Source organism: Numida meleagris, chromosome 12, assembly GCF_002078875.1.
Source record: "Numida meleagris isolate 19003 breed g44 Domestic line chromosome 12, NumMel1.0, whole genome shotgun sequence".
NCBI classification, from domain to species: domain Eukaryota; kingdom Metazoa; phylum Chordata; class Aves; order Galliformes; family Numididae; genus Numida; species Numida meleagris.
Genome location: NC_034420.1, coordinates 16,417,165 through 16,438,937, shown reverse-complemented (window position 1 = coordinate 16,438,937; position 21,773 = coordinate 16,417,165). Strand labels below are relative to the sequence as shown.

General features: G+C 55.2%; 1 long non-coding RNA gene across 1 annotated transcript in view; it reads right to left on the bottom strand.

The window, feature by feature from the left end:
* The window catches only part of LOC110405405, a 12,563-nt gene continuing 270 nt past the window's right edge, over positions 9,481 to 21,773 (bottom strand). Inside the window, exon 2 of the long non-coding RNA XR_002442862.1 lies at positions 9,481 to 10,378. This is a non-coding gene — a long non-coding RNA (uncharacterized LOC110405405). The remainder of the gene's footprint in view (positions 10,379 to 21,773) is intronic.

The following is a 21,773-nucleotide window of genomic DNA, read 5'->3' as shown; positions in this document are numbered from 1 at the left end:
CAGCCTGGGAATTGCATACTGAGCAACCCACTGCTTCAGCCTGTTTAGATCTCATTTCAGAGCTGTGCAACAATGACCTTCGGGCATAACTTTGAGCAAGCGGGAGAGAAGGCAGACAGAGGGGAATATCAGGCGCCAGGAGAGGAAGACCCAACCCAGGCTGCTGGAACGAGGCACACGTTTCCCACTGCCTTTGTCACAGGCTCTGCTGCTCCAAGAGTCCCACATGGACGGCAGATGTGAGGCTCACGGGGGAATTTGGGGCCGTAGGAAGTTGGTGGTGGCTGTTCTCGGATCTAGCACCTAATGGGCTGAGAAATCACCCCCGGGATCATAGAATCATTCAGATTGGAAAAGACCCCTCAGATCCCCAGCCCACCCCACCATGCCCACTGACCATGTCCCACGGTGCCACATCCCCACGTTCTGGAGGACCTCCAGGACAGTGACTCCCCACTCCCTGGGCAGCCTGTGCTGACCACTCTTTCCCAGGATAAACTGTTCCCAATATCCACCCTGGCCCTCCCCTAGCACAAAGTAGGGCCATCCCCTCTCACCCCATCAGGCCCTGTGCCCCAGCTCCTGCCATGGAGCACCACGCTCCTGGCTTGGAGCCCCTCTGTTACACCCAGAGAGCAAAACCATTCTGTGCTCATCAACACGATGAGAGGAAATGGGCTTGCTCAGGAACCACTGTGACATTGTTACACACTGGGGAGGGAGAAGGGAAACTTTCTGTGATGCAAACAGCGCCCGAAATAACGCGTAGATTCATTTGCCCATTGATGCATTACAGGTTTTTCACAGCGATGCGCTGACACAAGAGAACAACACCCGAAATGGCACAGATTAGCAGGCTCACCAATATTTTAGGCCAGAAGGAGCAGAGCCATCCCCTCACCCCAGAGCCACGCACACGTGGTGCCTCTTATCGGGCCACGAGTGGCTGCTTTGCCACCCAAGTGTTTTTGACTGAGTGAAGCCCCATGACAAGGCGGAATTTATCAGTCCGGGCACTTCGCCGGGTGACAAGCTCCCAAGTTTGAAGTTGTTTGTTTGTTTTTGGTTGTTGCTCGTGACGTTTTTGGCTCTTTGGGAGGGGAAAAGCACAGAGGAGTGCCCGGAGCAGGAGCATGGTGATGTGCAGAAGCCTGGCTGCTGCCATCTGGGGCAGTGGGCTGTGCAGAAAGGACATTTCTTTGGAAGCAAGCGAAGGACCAGCACGGGCTGCCTGCTCCTCGAGGAACATGATCTCCAGCAGGTAATCCTGCACAGAGCATTCTACTAAAATCATTTTAAACCCTTGACATTGGATTATTTTCAACTGGCCTGTCCTAAATGAGCTTTCCGGATGCTCGGTAAGCTTCAGCTGGTGCTGTGGCTCTGGTTTTCACCTTCAGCGTGCACTCAGAGACGCTCAGCTGGGGATGCATTCACACAACAGCAGAGCAGGTTGCTGCAGGAAGCTCCCCCTGCCCAACCCAAACGAAGCAGCACAACGCAATGCTTCTTCCACAGCTCCCCAGGCACGCAGCTCTGTCCTGTGCTCTGAACCATGAGAAAGGTCTACGGGCTGTGCCACCCCGTGGAAAATAAGCAGAGATCACCTCTCCATGGTGGAAAACAAAGTGGAGTCATTGCAGTTAGTGCCCGTTTGCAAGGTGAGCAGAGCTGACACTTGCAGGCTGCCGGTCGCTTGCACCGCACTCATGTCAGCTCTGCTGGCAGCTAACATGCCAATGTAAAGACGATTTTAAAACAAGAGCAAAACTCATCTTAATTTTAGAGCTTTTTACACCGGGACCAAACCTCCTGAAAATAAAATGATAGTCACAGAAACAGTCCCCCAGCAGTAGCTCCCACAGGTTTTACTGCCGCACTGTCCTGCTTCCAGAGCACAGAACACCTCTGCCCCTTCCAGCTGACCTCCAGTGCTGCAGGGGCGATGATTCTATGCACCTGTTCATTGCAGCATTATTTTTTCCCCCCCAACGAAAACCCTTCACCTACAAATAAAGCATTGCTGCTTTTCACAGATCTGTGTCCAAACACATCATTAAATTGTCCTTCCATCATTAAGGCGCTCTGCTCAGCGCCCTTCTGACCTCTCAGCCTCCCCCCAGCTGCACCCAGAGCGGTGCCTGGCTGTGCTGTGCCCAGAAACCTTCTGCTCTCGGTGCCCAGAGCAGAGCCACCTCGGTGAGCTTTGCCCTGCAGGCAGCACAGCCCGCAATTACTGCCCCAGCTTTGTTTGCCATGCTGATCGGGTCTGATAATTAGACACATTTCCAGTCAACCACGTGGTTTATGATATCACACCTATAAAGGGCGGCCATACTGCAGACCAAAGGTATGAGTTTATAACTGCAGCTAATAGTAAATGCTTGTTGGTATTACAAAGTCAAACGGCTGCTGATTTAGCAGCCAGTTGTGCTGGTTTGCAAACATCATTCCTCTTTGGCTGCACTGGACCATTGTTCTCTGCTGGTTCCCAAGGTTCCCCCACATCTGTACACACAGCACAAAGCCCCACACTGCCAGCAGGGCACAAATGGAGCAGCTCGTTGCTGAGCATCTCCCAGCTGCTGCCAGCAAAAACCTTCTGCTGCCCCTCCACGCATGGGGCTGCAGACAAGGGCCTGCCCCACTGCACAGGGTGGAGAAAATCTTCCCTACGAAGGGAGAAAATATCTACAAACCTGAAGCCCCAATCCTGCATCATGCACCAAAGTCCATGGGCTTTCTCCGTGCTCTGAGCACAGAGGCATTTGCCCCATCGCTGATGGGTGCATTAGTTCACAGGCTGGGTGTGAGACCATGGCATTAGGGATTCTGAACTGCTAGGTAAGGGCAATTATATGCTCATTCCACTAATTGCCTTGCTCAGGAATGTGGAAATCAGTGCCACGTCATGGAAACAAGGCAGGAGGATGAATAAGTGGCAAGCACTGCAGCCACGGGGATGGGTAGCAGTGTGTCCTGGCAATGGGCAAGTGGTGTCCACTGCCCTCCTCACCCTGCTCATGCTGGGGGAACAGGATCCACACTACATGGACACAGGACTCTTAACCTTCCCTTCTGTGGGATGGGCAGGCTGGATGAAGTCAGGAACAAGCATGGGGACATGCATGGATGGAGCAAGCACTGGCTTGTCAGGAGATTTCCAGGAACAGGGGAAAATTCTGCCACGAGGAAACAAACAGACACAGCTCTCCACAGTGCCAGGGCTGGGCTGCGAGATGCTCTCAGGGATCACGTGTGTTCTGGCTGCACAGAAGGAACACCCAAGGGCTGTGCTGATGGTTGCACAGAGCAGCGCTCATCTACAGCAGGAGGGCAGGTGAAGCAACAGCCCTATTTCAGTGTAGGAAATTTCACACCTCGAGTACAGCTCTTGCCTACTGCTCTCTGTTTCACAGCACAAAACCACCGTGCTGCGTGCAGCCACTCCACCCAATGCTGCAGCAAGCAGAGATGTGGCACTACTGCTGGGGAACCACCCCCGGAACAGAACCCGACACATTTCACAGAGCTCAGCCACTGGAAGAAGGATGTCTGCCCTTTCTGCCCACTTGGGAGCCTGTACTAAGCAGGTGGGGCAGTGGTTAAAGGTAGTGGAGGTTCAGGGAGGGGTTGGGCAGGTCCCTGCCAGGAGCAGAATGGCAATTGTCTCTGGGCAACCGAAGGTGGAAGGAGGAATTGCTCCCTGCAGATCAGTGGTGGTTCAGCAGAGGCAGCACAGGGAATGAAGTGCAGCATAAGGATGCTGGCCCTGGTTCAAAGCGAGCCCAGCACAAGCGTTACACGCAGCAGCTATGAGCTAGCTGTGCTATTAGGTAACAAGACCCAGGCTAACCACAGGCACGACACGGAACATGCCCAGGTCTCATACCTGAACTACAAGGATGTGTTTCACGGGGTTTGTTCTGCGATGAGCTGAATGCTGGAAAGGTCTTCCAGCCGTCTTCAGAAAGAGGAAATGAACTGGGGAGCCAAGTCCAGGCAGGTACCGCTTTGTTTTCTACACTTTTGCTGCCAGAGGACGCAGAGAGCAGAGCATGGTCTGCACCACCTTCCTATCTGCTAACACGTAACATCCATCACGCTCGCAGCAGCAAACAATGGCACCTGGACCACAGCAAAGCCCCATGGATGCTGCCTACAAAGCCCCACCTGAGCCGTGGGGCTGCTGCACACTCATCACGCTGAGCGGCTTCTGCTCCATGGGGGAGGGAGATGAGAGCCAGCAGCAGACAAGGGAAGAGGTTTTTGGTTGGGTTTTTTTTTTTTTTTTTTAGTTTTTTTTTAGAGAAAAAAAAAACCCACAGTGAGGAGTAGATACGTCCTTGGACCTATTTTTAAGTCGCATCGTGTGAGTGAGGCCTTAATTAAAGCTCTATTAACTGAAACGGTCCTTTCGTAGATGTTGGTATTAGGGAAGATACCATTAAATTTTCCTTTGATTTTAAGAGGCTTGGGCCTTTCAAGGCAGCCTCCCTCCGCTAGGGAGGGCTGTGCAGGACTGCTGTGACCCCACCTGGGGCAAGGAGCAGGATGCAGCTCCCAGGGTTGTAAGCTGGTGCGCTGACACCATGCTGCACAAATACGTCACACTGTAGATCACAGTCAGACCCAAATCAAGGATTTCCCGTATTTCAGGGAAAAGAGCTCAGTGCTCTGGAGAAGGTTCTTATTGCTTTCCATGAACAAGAGCACTTCACACCCACGCCCTGCTTGCACGGGGATGCTGCTGCAGGAAATAGCTGCACGCCTGCTTGCATCTCCTCCCCCTGCCTTGGAGCACAGAGAATCTCAGAGCTTCAGTGAGAACACACACATCTCCCCAACTCAACGCACACTCAAAAGTGAGTTTAAGGGATAACAAAGAAAAAAATATCTAGTCATCAGAGCTGGTGCAACCCATTTCCACCCCTGCTGACCTCAAGCAAGAGACCATGAGGGCTGCCAAGTCCCACCCTGTGGGCCAGGGCTGCTGCGTTTGTGGGGCGTGCTCCAGTTCTGGTGGCTGTTCCATCTCCCTGATGAGGTAGCATTGGTGTTTGGGGCGTCTGCAGGTGTGCAGAGAGCCCAGCACAAAGGATTGTCTGCGCACCATGGAGCGAAGCCCTGCACCTCTGCAACTGCAGAACCACCCCCAGATGGGTTATGGTGCTGCCAAACCCCTGGGAAACCAGGAGCATCTCCAGGGTTGAGAGCAGCACATCCTCTGTTTGCTCAAGAGGAAGCTCTGGTCACCACACCACCGGGATAAGGACGGGCAGGAAGATGCCCCAGGTGAGGACAAGGAGGAAGACACCCACCTTCCCTTGCTTGGTTCTGCTTTGAGGCACCAGACCTGCAAGACCCAGGTAGGAGGTGAGGGGATGGTGCAGCACCCCCCGGCTGCCACCTTCTCAGTCAGGGCTTTGCTCCAGCCCAGCAGAACCACAGCTCTGAGCGCTGGGAGCAATCTCCACGGCCCAGTTTCGCAATGAGTTCTCTGTGGTTTGGCAAACCTCAGCCTCGAGGTACCCAGGGAACAGGAGCCTGGTGAGCAAGGGCTGCAGGCGGCAGCCAGGCCCTGCAGGAAAACGAACTCACTATGGCACCAAACACCCAAAAACAACGGGGTCTGGGGGTGTGCCCCACTGCGTGCACCCAGGGGCACACCGCTGCTCTAGAAAACAAACTCTGTCAGCGGAGGAAAAAGAAGCAAAGGGCTAATGTTACCCTTGATAACAGCTTGCTGCCTCCTGCTCCTCTGCTGAGCAAACCACTGTTTCCTGAATTGAGGTGTCAGGCATGAAATATTTCACATACTGGGGCAACCGTCACCATCTGCTGAGTGACAAACAGAATTTAAGCCTTTCCTGGTATTTGATGCATAAATCAGGGCGCGTCCTTTGTGGCTGTTTGCGATTCCGCCCCAACAACAGCCCACAGTGCTCGGGGAGGTGGCAGTGGAAATGCTCGCACAGTCAACGTTCCCCCAGCCCAAACCACGTTCCATCAGAGCATTTCCAGAGCACACCTCACTGCTGCCTGCTGCCCCATGCTTGCTGCAAGCAGAGGTGCTGCCAGCACTGCCTGAGGGCATAAGTCCACGCTGAGGATCCAAGCTAACTGGTCTTCCTCCCTCCCTTCCATTCTGCATCCCACCACCTGACCTCCATCACTCACAGTTCCATGGATCAGACAGACCCATCCCTGCAGAAGAATTTATTTTTGCCATTACCTTCCAGGCATCCCTCCATCGTCCCACCAAGCACACAGCCAGCAAGCGAGGAAGAGAGGAGACTACCAACCTTCATACAGCTCTGCTCCATTCCTCCAACACAGAGCGGATAACCACACCTGAGGCAGCTCTTTGCTCTCCCCTCGTTAGCACTGATTTACCACCTGTTTCCCATCTCTGTTACCAGCAGCCGCCTCCTCCAGCATCCCTTCAGCTCAGCTGATTTCTTGTAAATCTTTGCTGGTGCTTCAGCCAGGTGGCAGCTCCTGCTGCTCCCCCACACTCTCTCAGCCCCGCCAGCACAGCTCCCATGTGCTGCACGCACAGCAGAGCTCCCAGCCAGTGCCCTCTACATGCCTTCAGCAGCAGAGCTGAGTCACTACCAGGCTCTGTGTACCTTTTCTGCCAAATTATTTCATGTTAAAGCCTTAAACTTGATGTCTGAGGCAAAGCAGATCACTAAGAGCAAAGCTTCCAGAACCTCTGCCCACAGTTGGGTTTCATTAGTGCTGCAGCCATGCACACAAGTGGCTTTAATTTCTCAAGAATCCTCCTCACTGGAACAATCTAGATGCAGAAAACCGAAGTACAAAGGTCCCTCTGCCTCTATGCAGCATGGGATGTGCCTCAGAATGCACGTTATTTCTAGAACAACCGCACCAGACCATTCCTCACTTGTTGATGGAGAAAATAGGAGGTGAGGATGATGAGCAGAGCTGGAAGGAGGTGTGCGGTAACTCTGAACTTCTTGGCCTCCGCACCATTGGGCTCTGTATGTGAAGGAATGAGGAAATAAGAGGGAGCAGGAGCTTCATTTTGCCTTGTGCCTGGTGCAGGCGCAGCTCAGGGCTGGTCCCTGTCCTTTCTGGGCACCCACCGGAGCTGCTCAGTCCCTTTGTTAATGCTGAGCAGTGGCAGTCCTCAGCACCACTGTGCGGCAGCAGCCAGAGCCAAACCCAAAATCTGTTGGAGGGGAAAGTGGGATTAAGGCCAGGAATGAGCGCAGTTCCAACAAGAACACGCAGACTTCCTCAGATACATTTCTGAACCAGGCACCAGAAACGCCAGAGCAAGAGGATGGTTGCAGCCCAGGCCCTGGAGCCCAGCCCTGCTCATCCCTCCAGCTGTGCCCCACTCCAACCACAGCATCCCCGTTATTGGGACTGTCTGATTACATCTCAGAGCCAATAAATGGCAACCAAAGCGCTCTGCAGGGCGAGCGGAGCCGTCTGAGCACGGGAGAGCCCCACAGTGCTCGAGAACGCATCAGAGCCGCCCTACTTCCTATTTCCTTTTCCGCAGGACTGAAAATAATCGCTGCAAAGGTTGCAGGGTCTGGGGCAGTGGCAGCAAGACGGCAGCAGAACAGTGATGGTGAGAGCCGGCGCTGCTCAGCCACTGCCCCCGCCGGAGCGGTTTTCTGGTGGTCTGCGACTCTCAGGTGTTGCAGGGCATCTGAGATACGTGCCGGTGTTCAATGCAGTTTTCTTTGAGATGAAGGTCCAGAGGGGGAGCACGGGGTCTGCTAGGAGGGAGCGGGCAGAGGGATCCAGCTGGGGCTGGGGTGGCTGGCTGCAGCTGGGGGGGGACAGGGATTATTTCCATGGCCGGGCCCTGCTGATATCATGGTGTGAGCGCCTTACTCCTATTTGTGTTACTAGCAGGCAGAGAAAATGGAACTATTTTGTAGAAACGCCCAAGACAACATACAATAGGAATATCGAAGATCTAATTTAAAATAGTGAAATTAGGTCATGGTCGAAGGCTCAGAAATTCTTAGCAAGCAGCCAGCAAACAGGGCCCGAAGCCAATGCAAGTCAATGGTAGGAAATGGGAACTGAAGCAATATCTGCTGATGGGAAAAGAGAAGTGGCAGCGATGTTTCTCAGCTTGTTTCACCTCCGTGCACTTCCTTTCATGCACAATACTCCTTGTATCAAGTGGGAAAGAGAGCAATCGGAGTCAGATGCCTGACTGCCGAGGGCACGGAGGGGGGCAAGGAAACGCATTGTGCAGCGATGGATCGAGGTGGCACCTCACGTGCAGGGTATCGTCTTCCTTCGTGCAAAGCAGTGCAATAGGGAAAGCAACCCATCTGCTGCGGTCCATCCCGCTGGCAGACCCGACCTGTTTCCTAACCAGGAGAGAAAACATGGAAAAGCAAAGGATCTGCCCCTCGTGCTGGGTTTTAGGACAATTTTAGGTGCAGTGAATGAGCGCGGAGCTCCGTAGAAGCAAGGCACGTCAGTGCAGAAGCTGGCAGCGGGCACACCCGTGTGTGACAGGGTTGGACCTCCTGGACTGCCTCCCTCAAACGACGTTGTGCTGTGGGTTTGTTTTAGAGCAGCCAGGGTGAGTGCAGGGCTGTGTTTGTATACCTGGCTTCTTGTATTTACACACAAATCGAGCACGCCCCAGCGCCACAACAACCCACCTGCAGCGAGCATGCGGGCACCACCAGGGCTGTACCCAGGGGAATACTGGTCTTGGGTTAATTGCTATGGGAACTGCCAAACCAGAGCCTCCCACCTCTTCCTATCGCAGCGCACGGTGACTTACAAGGCCCCACCGCGTGCACTGAGGCTGCTCTGCAGCAGCTCCTCATTTGTACGCTCACCTGGCCGTGCCCCATCTCACCCCGCTTCGCCTTTTGGCAACGAAACTCAACGAGGAATGAAGCAAAAACCTCGCGGTTCGAGGCGGAACAAGCTATTTGTATTCCTCACGTTCAGGCTCCCGCAGCGTCCGCTCCCACCCCGCTGAATGCAGCAGCAGCAGGGTTGCTGTGTGCTGCGTCCAGGGTTGCTGTGTGCTGCGTCCCCATCCCAAGCCCCTCCGGGCGCAGCTGGCTGCCTGCTAGCAGTCATACAGAAACAGCGCCTGCGGAGCGCGGTGCGAGGGCCGACCCGGCGCTCACCCCCGAGCAGCCTGGGAAACGCCGACCACAAACGCGCTCTGAATGCATCCAAAGCCACAAGCTGCTGCTAGGTGTTTTTTTGTTTTTTTTTTTTTTTTTTAGCTCATGAGCTGTGACACTTTTTATAAAGGCCCCGGTAATGTTACGGAGAAGAAGAACCGAAAATTCCCGAGGTGCGTTTTATGCAGTGTGAAATGTGATCTCCTCCGGGTTTATCTCTCGAAAGCCGCCCTTTGCTGCACTCCTGTTTGATGTTCAGGTTGAAGGATAATGACAAACATGAGCAGATCTGCTGTTTGTACAGCGAAGAAAAGGATCCTGCCAAGGAGACCTCTTCAAAGACCTTTTATTTTTACCAAAACTTCTTTTTTTTAAAAGCTATTTAACACTTTGAACTGAATTTTCAGTGCAGCAGCAGATGTTACTTACCAAATCCCTTCTAAATATTCTCTGTTCTGCAGCACACCTGTTTTATGAGATGAGAAATCTGACCTTATGAGGAGTTGGGCAGCTAACTGAGGACCCAGCGCCTTGCTGGAGGTGAGCCTGGGCTCTAAAGCCCCAGGGTAAGTGAGGCAGCACCTGCTCCTGTTCCTGGATGTGCCCTGCTCCTGATGTCCCCATCCCCTGGCTGACAGCAGGGAAACTCAGCCGGGTGCCAAGGCTGCAGCTCAGGCTCCATCCCGCGATGCAGAGCCCCCCGCTGCTCAGCCCAGCAGCAGGACGGTCACTGCTAGTGCATTCCAAAACCAATTTCTAATGCACCAGGTGGTTCCACGAAGGCAAAAGTCCTTCTGCACAGAGGGGTTGGACAGGGATGAGTTAGTCTAGCCCGGGTTTGGTTCAGTGTTGGGTGCAGGAAGTCCTTGCTGAAGGCTTGTGCTCAGCAGAGTTTGGGGGCTGAAATCTAGAGGCTGAAATCCAGCTCAGGTTGCCCAAGGCCCCATCCAACCTGGCCTGCCTTGGCCACAGCGATCCAGGTTCAGGAGGAGACCAGCAGTCACCAGCATCCCCAGCGCCCTCGCACATCTCAGCCAGGCATGGAGCAATCCAGCGGTCTGCAGTCACCAGCCACCTCCGAGGCCACTGTCCCTGCCGGTCCTTCGGTCGCTGTGGATGTGAAGATGTCACGGGACCCCAAAATCAACCACCGCATTCCTTTGATGAGGGCTGTCCTGGTGGGACCTCACCCTGTGCATCTCCCAGGTACGGCCCCGCGCCCTGCGCTGTAAGGGAAGGGACAGTGTTAATGCATTGAATGTTTTTGTTTTTCTGGTTCAACTTTAAAAAGAAAAAAGAGAGAGGAAGATGAAAGTCAGAAAGGGATAAAAGGAGATGGCTGCGGGCAGAGCCCCTGCAATGCAGAGCACAGCCCTTGAGCGGTGCAAAATGCCCTAAAGTGCATCAGCAAGCAAGAGCCACGAGATAGAATCACACTGGCAAAATAGAGGCATAATTTATCCTGGAATCATTAAGGCTGGAAAAGCTCACTGTGGTCAGCTGGTCCAACCCTCAGCTTCTCACGGAGCGTCCAGCTGGTGATGCTGGAAGAGCGATTTGGATGAGTGGCACGGAAAGCCAGCTCCTTTTCCGAGCACACTTTTCTAACCAGTATAGAAACTCTGTCTCCTATTTCAGAGCGGCCTCTCTTTCTATTTCACATCGTATTTACCTACACAAAACGTTTGGAATTGAACACTGTGCTTGGAGATGAAGGCCTTGGTGACGCGGGGACCTGTGCATGGGGTGGGCACAGGGACAGCTCCACTGTGACATGAGGTGAAACCAACCCATTCCGCACAGAGCCCCGCTCAAGTGGCTGAAATGGAAGCTGGAATCAGCTGGCTGGAGATTTCTCCCCACCATGCTTTGATCCGTGTACTCCAAAAGATGATGAAAGTGGAATTTCCCACAGGAAACGTGGGGGTTTTGCTTAAAATACCCCATATAAATAGAAAACCAGAATAAAACTCTATCTGTTGAGTCGATTAAAAAAACAATGGTCATCAAAGAGGCGGTTGCTGGAATGAGGTGGAACGTGGAACCTCTGCAGCTGCGCGTGCCCCCCGAGCTGCGTGGGGCCATGAGGATGGCACGGGACGGGGTCAGCTCCTGCCCCACCTCCTGCCCTCAGCACCCAGCTGGGCCACGCTGCCCCGGAGGCGATCTGTTGGACCTCCACTTATGTAACACGGCTAATATTAACCAGCTGAGTCACGGAAGTTCTGTCAAAACTTCCTGCGGATATTTCATTAGCTATTTTTTTTAGCTTTTTTTTTAAATTTTTTTCCTCCCTAGTTCGTGCAGATATCCCTGAGCCTCTCTGACAGCAGCCGGTAAGCACGGGCTGACCTCCAGCCCCGCACCGCGCTGCGCCTCGGGACGAGCCCTGCACAGCTCCGGCTCCTGGCTGCACCGCCGCTCTCAGCACCTTGGGGCCGTTCCCCATCGCTTCCTGCAAACTGATCCTTTTCAGTGCTAAGCTCGACAGTTTGGCTCTTCTTAGGTCAGCCAAAAGGCACCGCTCCTGGCACAGCGCCTATCGGCCCGGCCCAGCTAAGCTGTGGGGCAGGGAGGGGCGGGGAGGCCTGCACCGCTCCCCAGCGCCATCCCAAACCCGGGGCAGCCCCAGTCCCCTCAGAGCTGAAGGAGCGAGGGTCCGGCTGCGTCCCCACCGACCCGAGCAAAAAGCTCCCAGGAACCTTCCTGGCGTTGGAGCACGTTGCCCCTTTTCCTCCATTTTCACAGCAGAATTCAGTCAGTGCTGCTGAGGCTGTGCTCATCCCGTGGGCTCTGAGCTGTTTCCCTGCTTGGCAGTGAGGGGGGTGGCACCGGGGATGACACGAGCACCCAGCATCACCCTACAGAGTGCAGGCCATGTAAATTCAGGTCCCACACCCACAGCACACGAGGTCCATTGGTAGAGGGCAGCCAAGCACGGGTTATTGCAGTTCGCAAACGCCAATACACAACAGGGGATTTACCTCTTTAATTCTTCCTCCTGCATTAATAAAGCTGTAAGAGCAGGTGCCCCCACCCTGCCCAGCTCAGGATAAAGGGCTGTTACAGGGTTTTCTTCCCTTTTGCAGTCGCAGCTTTGATTCTTTGACTTTTGCAACTTTTTTTTGCCATGCAAATGCGACTGCCAGCGCTTCCCGTGGCTGTGTCAGGTGTGTGCAACGAGCTCTCAGCACAGCACAGCCCTCAAGCCCTGGAACGCCCTTGGAACCCTGAGAGCAGCGCGGGGCAGCATCAGTGACACCACAGGCAGCGAGCAAAGAACGCAGCCTGCAGAAACCCACCATAGCAGCACTGTTGTGTGCAATACTTTGCCAGAGAGGTCTGACCCACGTCTGGGCCTCATGCACCTCTAGCTGAGCAGCTCCCAGTGCCTTCATTGTGGATCAGCAGTGGGACAGTGGTCAGTGGGGACGTGGCTGATGGGCACGGCGATCCCCACCATGGAGCTGGGCGTGGGGATCTCAGAGATCTTTTCCACCCCGAATGATTCCGTGATTCTATGACAAACACAGCTGGCAGCACAACCCCAAAACCAAAGCACGCGTGAGATTCACTGAGGAGTGATAATTAAAGCAAACACACCCCCACCAACATTTTATGACGCTGCAGAACAACGTGAACTCAGCCAGATGACCTGGTTTACCTATGGGTGCACTTCATAACGCGGAAGCAGCGCAGCAGCTCTTTGCACACACAGTGCAGCAGCCAACGCTCCTCTCACCATGCAGCTGCAGCCCGGTGCCCGGTGTGCTGCTGTGCAAGCAGGAGGGGCGGCCAAAGCATTTCTGCTAATCCGCCCGTTGTCTTTCTTTTTCACAGAAAACCGAGATTTGACAACACAGTTTGCTTTCAGACATTATTTGCTTTCCAAGAAAGTTAGCTCTGCTCCCGTTTTCACGGGGCTCAGTCAATGCCGTAGCAGCTCTCTGTAAAAGAACAGTATTTTTGCTTTGCCAGTTTGCTCAAGACAAGGCAGATGGGCACGTGCCTGCACCTCAGCTTGGGATCGTTCACCTTGACCCAAGCCAGCCCCAGGCATCCCCTACCAGCCTGGTTCCTCCCAGCACCACGTGCCCTGGTTTACAGGAAGCAATCTGTTTTCCATTGCAGCGGTGCAAGGTCCATGCAGGGATGGCACCTCGCTGCAGGAGCTGTGAGCACGGCTCCCAGGGCTGCTCCCTGTGGCCACGTGCTTTCCTTGCAGCTCTCTGCCTGCTGCTCAATCAGGTGTTTGCATCCCTGCAGAGCAGAGCTGGGGCCTGCAGCAGTGCAAGCATGCAGCAATGCTTCCCTGCAGCTCACATGCACTGGGCTGGTCTCTGTTACGCTCTCCACGTCACCCTGCACCCTGCAGGACCCGCTGCCCACCCCGAGGTGCCGCAGTGGCAGTGGGCAGTTACTGGGAGTGGGGCAGCTCCGTGCCCTATGTCTGCTGATCAGCTCCAGGCACCACCACCAGGGCTGGCTGTTGTGGCACAGCCTGCTCTGCGGAGCAGCGGAGCCAAGAGGGAAGTAGACACGCTCCCAAATACCTCTCCAGAGCAAAGCTGCCAGCACTACAAGCCCTGGCAAAGAGAAAGAAACAATGAGAGCTGCAACCCCTCCTGCTCAGGGCAGCACCGTGCCAGGACCGGGCCCAGGCTGAGCCCTGTGGCGCTGAGCAGTCCCAGCCCTTACAGCACAGTGCACACAGCAGCAATAGGGCCCTGGAGTCAAAAGTGTTCCCATATCCCAGCTGTCTGCAGCTTAGAGCTCTCTGCAGCTCCCAGAAAGGCGGCTGTAGCAGTGGGGGTCAGATTCTTCTCCCAGGGAACAGAGATAGGATGAGAAGGGATGGCCTCATGTTGTGCCAAGGGAGGGTCAGGGGCGTGTGGGGAACAATTTATTCTCCAGAGAGCGGTCAGGCAGTGGCACAGGCTGCCCAGGGAGTGAGGGATCACTGTGCCCAGGGGTGTTCTAGAACCGTGGGGATGTGGCACTGGGGGACATGGTCAGTGGCACGGTGGGCTGTGCTGGGCCTGGGGATCTGAGGGGTCTTTTCCAACTTTAATGATTCTATGAAGCAAAACAACGGTTACCCATCCAGAATTTCTTTGTCCCATGTTTCCATGCTAAAAGAGCAGAGTCAAGGAGGTTTGCAGAATGCAACAGATCAAACCAACCCCTGCCCCCCCCCCCCCCCCCCCCCCCCCCCCCCCCCCCCCCCCCCCCCCAGACTTCTTTGTGTGCCTGGAGACTTGTGTACATTTGGTTCTAAACAGAGCGCAGGCAAGATAAATTAGCGGGGAAGGATGTGCTTCAACAAATGGATACTGTATTTTTTTTTAAACTGTCTGGGTCAGATTTATGTCTGTCAGCCAGAGGACAGCGCTCCCCGAAGCCAAACAAAAGCGGAGCCAGTGGCGTGCTCCTGGCGGCCAAGGTCACGGCGCTGGGACAGCGAGCTGCCGGGCACGCTGCAGCAGGGAGATGTGCTGCAGGACCTGGGCAGTTCCCCTCTGTGCAAGGTAACCAGCTCCAAGCGGGCACCCATAGAGCTTGCTGGTGATAGAAGAGAACCAGCTGCAGCTCCTACATCTGCACTGCCTCCTGTGCAGCGGTCAGACATGCACTGCTTGGTACCCAGCAGCCTTCCTCATGCACTGCTGCCATCTGCACAGCACGGGGACACCGGGGCCTTGGGACGTCCCCACTGATCCTCAGCTCCTGAGAGCAGGGCTGTGCTTTCACCGCACAAAGGACAAACAGGAAAAAAGCCTCAGGGCATCCCACGCAGCTCTCCTTCCCAGGCAGCTGCGGGGCATCGCACAGCTACAAAGTAACGCTGCAAGGAAACATCCCATCCGAGCTTTGGAAACGGGCTGAGTTCTGTTTCCAGACCCCCCCGCAGCCCTCGCCGTGACCCAGGGCAGCTCCACGCTCTGGTGCTGCGGGAGGAGGGTGCTGTGCACGCACACTGCACACCAGCACCGCGCAGCGTGGGCCACTTCTATCTGCACTGGGTACATGACATAAATCAAAGCCCTTTAAGAGACTGACAAGGCTCTAGGTGCAGAGGGACCTCCCACAGCCACTCGTTATCGCAGCCTCATCACACGCCGCGCATCATTAACCGCAGTGCTCCTCCAGAGGAAGACGCTGCGACTGCTGCACGTGAAGCATCAGCTATTTTGTACAGCGCTGTTTATTTCAGAAGAAGAGCCATGCAGACTGGGACAGTCGCTGCCATGTTTACCGAGCTCCTCAAGAAGGCTTTTGGCCGTGCCTTGTGTTTAGAGAAATGAGGCAGAAACGTGCGTTGCAGCAGCGCTGCCTATGAGTCACGCCTCCCCCTCTCTCTTCTCGTGGGTCTGAACTCCAAGGGTCGGGTGGATAAGGCAATCCTTCTCCCTATCTAATCTCATCCCCACTGCATTATCTCAACACAACGGTTTGCTGCTTTCCCCGCGGCTCAGACACACCAGTGGGGAGCAGCACTGGGCCGGCTGCAGGGCACCAACAGGGCTGTATTGCACCAACAGGGCTGCACCAAGGCTGTCTGCAGCAGGGGAGGATCACACAGGGGAACTTTGATCCATGGAAATAATGCATGCGAAGGCAAAGTTCCCACTCGTGTTTCTTTACGTAGTTCGCAGTTACGGAATAACAGAGCTGCAGGGATTGGAAGGGACCTCTGGAGATCCCCCAGTTCACCCCAGCTTAAGCAGGTTCCCTACAGCAGCTGCACAGGGCAACGTCTGGGTGAGTGTGAGTATCTCCAGAGGAGGAGAGTCCCCCCTACTGTGGCTCTGCTACCCTCACAGCACAGAAGCTCTTCCTCATGTTCAGATGGAGCTCTCTGGGCTCCAGTTTGTTCCCACTGCCCCTTGTCCTGTCACTGGGTACCACCAAGCACAGCCCGGCCCCATCCTCCTGACGCCCTTCAGATGTTGTTCAGTACTGACCAGATCCCCTCTTGGTTCTCTCTCCCCCAGGCAAACAGCCCTGTTGCTCCCAGCCTGTCCCCATCAGGAGCTGCTCCAAGCCCCCATTTCTGCAGCCCTCCGCTGGGCTCTCTCCAGCAGTTCCCTGTCTGCCTGCAGCTGGGGAGCCCCACATTGGGTGCAGTGCTCCAGATGTGGCCCCCCCAGGGCAGAGCAGAGGGGAGGAGACCCTCCCTCACCTGCTGGCAATGCTCTGTGCCGTGCATCCCAGGGCTCCATTGGCCTTCTTGGCCACCAGGGCACGCTGCTGGCTCTTGGTCAACTGCTGATCAACCAGGGCCCCCAGGTCCTTCTCTGCACAGCTCCTCTCCAGCAGCTCAGCCCTCAACCTGCACTGATGCAGTTATTCCTCCTCAGCTGTAGGACTCTGCAGCTGCCTTTTCTGACCCTCACCAGGTTTCTCTCCACCCAACTCTCCAGTTACCCCTCTTTCTCAAGGGGTAAAAAATCAGCACGGCTCCATCAGTCCCAGCCATCTCCAGCATCACCAACCTGCTGCACCGACACACACCGACAAAGAAAGGAGTTAAACCAAACCATGGCATGCTGACAGAAACATGCATGTGACAAATAAAAGCTTTGCGCACTCACTGTGAGCAGGCAGCTAAGATCATCTCAAAGCACGAGAGGCACAGTTATTGCTAAGCACCAAGGCTGTGCTGCACGCTGGGCAGGGCTGGGCAGTGAACCTGCAGTGGGGCTGCTCCGAAGGCTGTGTCCCCATCACGCAGAGCACTGCACAGTGCAGCAGCCCCCATGCAACCTCACACTGCCAGCAGCACCAATGGGCACAGCGTGACCTGCCCTTGCACAGCCCATCTGGGAGCCGTTGGCTTTATTGCCCTCTGGAGATCATTAACTCCGTATTATTTCCATTCCAGGCTTGCAGACAGGAGATAAGTGAGGATGATAAAAGTCAGCTTTCTCCAAACAAGAACTAAATTCACTTTTCAGACTTCTCGCATGCACGCTCGCACATGGAACCACGTGGCCACCCTGCACCCAGCTGCTGTGGGCTAATTCCAAGCAAACTGAGTTACCATTACCTGGGTGTCAGGAGAAAAAACATTTGGTCTCCTTAACCAGGGACTTCCCAGAGCCAGCAGACCCTGAAGGGAACACTGATCAGGATACTCTGGGGACGTTGCCAACTTGGCAAGAAACCCAGAATTGGGCAGAAGTGGAACCCTGAGCATCCCATGTCCGCGCTGAAAGCTCACATCCTGCGTCCTCCAGGAAGGAACAACGCATTTGTTTGTGGGATGTGAAGGTTTCTGTATTTTGCTGATCCTGCAGGCAGGTGATTTAGGATACAATTCTCCTTTTAAACAGATACATGGGTAACAGAGGAGGAAGCACAGACTCGGTCACTGTCGCTTGGGATCTCCCCATCTGCACACACCGCCAGCAGATGGGGCAGAGGCTGAAGCCAAGAGCCCAACTCTAGTGGCATCCAGGTGGGACGGGACTTCTCACTCATTCAGCGCTGATTTATGAGAATCGTACCCAAGAGGAACCCTTTCCCGTAAAAGCGTGGCAGAACAGGTTCTGCAGACACTCCTTGTGCTCGCTTGCTGATGGAAAGCAAGGTATTTATAGTGAGTGGGAGAGTTCAGGCTCAGTCACTGATTAATGACCTGTGCAGCAGCTGAACACCATTTTTGTTGTGTAAGCAGCACACGGCCCCATTCAGTTGGGTTCCCATAAACCATCTCACGTGCAGAACCACCGCCTCCTCCCGCAGTGCCAATGCGGGGCGGTTCTGCATCACTGCCACGGTGTGTCCTGCTTCCAGGGATCCTTGTCTGGGCTCACAAGGAGCAGCTGTGGACATCATTCACCAAAACAATTATAAATTACAGCGCTATAAATCCAAAGAGATGGACCTGAACACCTCTTCGGTCGCTGTGTGCTTTAATGGCACATGGATGGCCCCAGGTGAGGAGGAGCCCATCACTCCCCGCAGGCTTCCATGGCCGTGAGGGCGTTAGAACAGACGTACAGCCTTCCCATGTGGGACAAGTGAAGCGTGATCCATGCTGGAGCGTGACTCGCACTGTGCACAAATCCATCCTAAGGCACTTTGGCACCGTGCTGGCGTTCGGTACACAGTGATTTCTCCATCGTGCCTCATAGCGGCTGTGTTGAAAAGACTTGGTCCATCTTAAAAAAAAATAAAATAATATTGTGTACACATACATGTAGCTGATTTTTTAAGCTCTCGCAGCCGAGTGCGGCAGGATGGGGCTGTGCTGGGCTGGCATCCCCTGCTGCCGGGGAGCGATAAGCGCAGCCACCACAGCAGCTCCTTCCCCGCAGCGGCTCCGGATGAGACAGGAAAGGGTGGGACGGGTGTGAGCCCTGGGCATGTGTGACAAACAGGAGGCTGAGCTGCAGCACTGCAGCGATGCTGAAGGAGCACTGAAGGAAACGAAGCCCCGTGGAGCTCCCTGGCACAGCGGTGGGTGGCACAGACCCCAGAGCAGCTGTGGTTCTCGTGTTCTTGTGTCTTTCTCTCCAGCCGTGCTGCAGCCTATGCAGAAGCTCTGTGCAGTTCACCATAGAGATGAACTCATCCTCTAGCCCCAAGCCCCGTAAACACAGTGGTTTCTGTGCAGGAACACCGGGAGATGTGGCACAGCCTGAAGCTGTTATTGGGGCTGAGTTTGGCTTCCAGAGCACAAAATGGGCAGGAACACAGAACAGTGCCATGCCAGGCTTCCTGCATGGGGCTGGCAGCGGGAGGTTTGGGCCCTGGGGAAGGCAGGCACCGTGAGCACAAGGCTGGCAGCAGCTCATCGCCCCACGCCTGCCAAACAGCACGGCCACTGTGTGCAGCAGCTACTGGGATTGCCTGGGAGCAGAGGAACATTCTTTTGGGAAGTACTGACAGCCACAAGCTGCGCTTCCAGCGTGCAAGAGAAAAGGAGGTGAGAAGGGAAAGTAGTCCACCGGGGAACCGCGCTCCCTGCAAGCGGTCAAAGCAAAGCTCTGCCCACGGCCGTGCTCTGAGGACGCCTCCAGCGGTCGGAGCATCCTCCAGCCTGCCGCTCCGGGTCTCAGCCAGCAGTCTCTGCACCACTGAGAGCAAGCACTGCCCGAGAACAACCTAGCTGCTGCTCCCCTGCACGGACAGTTTCCACCTGCAAAGAGCTCGGAATGGGACGAGATGAGCTCTGTGCGTGCCCTGACACTGCTTCGCTCCCGAGGAGGCCCCTTCCCACCCGAGGAAGGAAAAAGAGCAGCAGCAGTACGCAGCCCCCAAGCACCGCAGCGCGGGCGAACCCGGCCCCGGCGGCACCGCTCATCGCCCGGGGCCGCTGGGTGCCACCGCCCTCTGCAGTCCCCTGGGGAAGGCGCAGCTCCGCCGCCTCTCGTCAGCCCCCAACTCCACCCCAGCGGGCTGCTCCAGGCTCCCTTTGCGGTCAGCGAAGGCTGAGCCGATTTTGTAGCCCGTCCCTGCGGCCCCGTGCGCGGGGCGGGGGAGCGGGGCGATGCTCCGGGCACCGGGAGCTGATGCTGCTGCAGCACCGCGGCCCGGGCGTGCCAATAATGCTGCTGGCAAATGAACGCTGCTGCTCTAAAAGCTTTTCTTAGTAAAGCAAGCCATTCAGTGCTACATACAAAATTACATAATTTCCCGTCTGATGCTATAAGCGGAAACGGGGAGTTTTGTTTTAGGTTTGTGTTATCACAAATGCTGGAGCACTTGCACCGTAGCAGAGCACTAATCACAAGAGCAGTCCGCTCTGTGGCTTTGCAAAACACAAAGCAGAAGATGAGCCAAGGGCTCCGGCAGCTGGAGGTGCTTCTGACTCAGCACTCTGCTGGCCCTGATGATACAGAAAGTCACCGTCTGGAGGGCCATGACAGCTCGATCCTAGAGGAGGGCAGCTGTTGGGGAGAGCTGGGGGCTCACGTACCCATGGTTTGGCTGCCGCCTGCTCTTGGCACCGCGCGATTCCCAGAACCCGATAAGCTGAGCCAAACTCATCCAGCTTTCAGTTTTGAGAAAGCTGGTGCCGTTTTCCCAGCGATGAATTCGCAGCCTTATCTGCAGAGCTTCAATGGGCTCATCAAGGAGCAGCGCTTTGGTGCAGGCCCATGAGAGCTCAGCTGCAAACCAACACACTGAGGCCACCAGCTCGGCTCTGAATACCAAAATCCCTAATGTCATGCAATTACAATACAATGAATTACACCACGAACAGGTCTCTACTGCACCTCGTCTTCTTCCCTGCATGAGATCAGCAACGCTCACTGCTCTTTTGTCTCTCAGCCCTACACGTGGCATTCCCCAAGACCTCTGAAGACAGAATGGATCGTTCTGCCAGCTCCTCTAAGGCATTCACCACCAGAACACTCATTGTGCAACTCCAGAGCTTGCTTCACCATCTCATTTCTTGAGCTGAGGGCAAAGAATTGGGAAAATCCCACTGCCTTGTTAGTGCCCAACCTCACTTTCACCTCATTTTCAGATGGCATCAACAAGTGCTTTGTCCAAGCCTCAGCTCCCTGTGAGCTCTGCTCTGAGCACTCGGTGCATCCGAAGAGCATCTCTGGTAGCACTGATGGTGCTGAGCTCCCTGTCTCATTGCCTGGGTCCCCCTGCCTGAGTCCTGTGTGATGGCTGTTTGCTGAACAGGGCTTTTCTTCCCCAAAGGGAAAGCTGGCAGGGGCACAGCTGGATTTCAGCTGCCCAGGGTAAAGGTGCAGGATGGGGCTTTCAGCTCTGGCACCTCCTGCCTCCGGGAAACCCTGATCCCAAGGGTTCTACCAAGTCCCCCCATTGGCAGCTCTGTCTCCCCGACATCGCTCCCTCAGATTTCCACCCACCTCTGGTTTTAAGGAGAGGACCGCGGAAAGCAGAGGACCTCATGGCCACCACAGTCTTAAAACATTTCTGTTTGTGCTGAGCTCGAGGTCCGGCCTCAGCCTGCCCCATCTCCTTGACACAGCCCTCCCTGCTCACACAGCTCCATTGCTCTCCTCTAAACAAACCCATTTCTCATCTTTTTCGGGCTCCTGACTGTCCCCTATTCCTCCTCCTCTGTCACCACCAGCAGCGTTTACCAGAGCGCAACTCACGCTTGATGTGATGTAGAACGAAGGGAAAATAAAGTTTTAACTGATTATAATCTGCATAAATCAGTTTATACTCATGGACTTCACAAAATCTGATCTGCCTTCCCAAATGCCGATTCCCCGCTGGGAGAGCCGTGCTGTGCCGGGGAAGCACACCAGCACATCAGTCCGTGAGGCAGCCGTGTCTCTTTGCCTCTCTTGGCTGGAACCAAAAAGCAACTACGAGAGCAATAGCCAGGTGGAGGCAGGCACCCGGGATGGAAAAAAAGACAGCTCAAATAACTGAAGTTGCCGGGAAGGGTTGGGGGGGGGGAGGGAAAAGGGGAAAAATGGGGAAAATGAGTCCTTCGGCGCGGTTATGTGGGGTACCCGAGTGTGGGCGGGATAGAACCGATCCCAAAGAAGCCGTTATTTCCCCCAAACCCGCACCTGCCCACGGCGGACAGCGCGGCAGCAGCCCCCGGGCGGACCGCGGACCACGCCGGCTGCGGGAGCGGCCGCTCGGGGAACCCCGCGCCCGTTCCGGTACCGG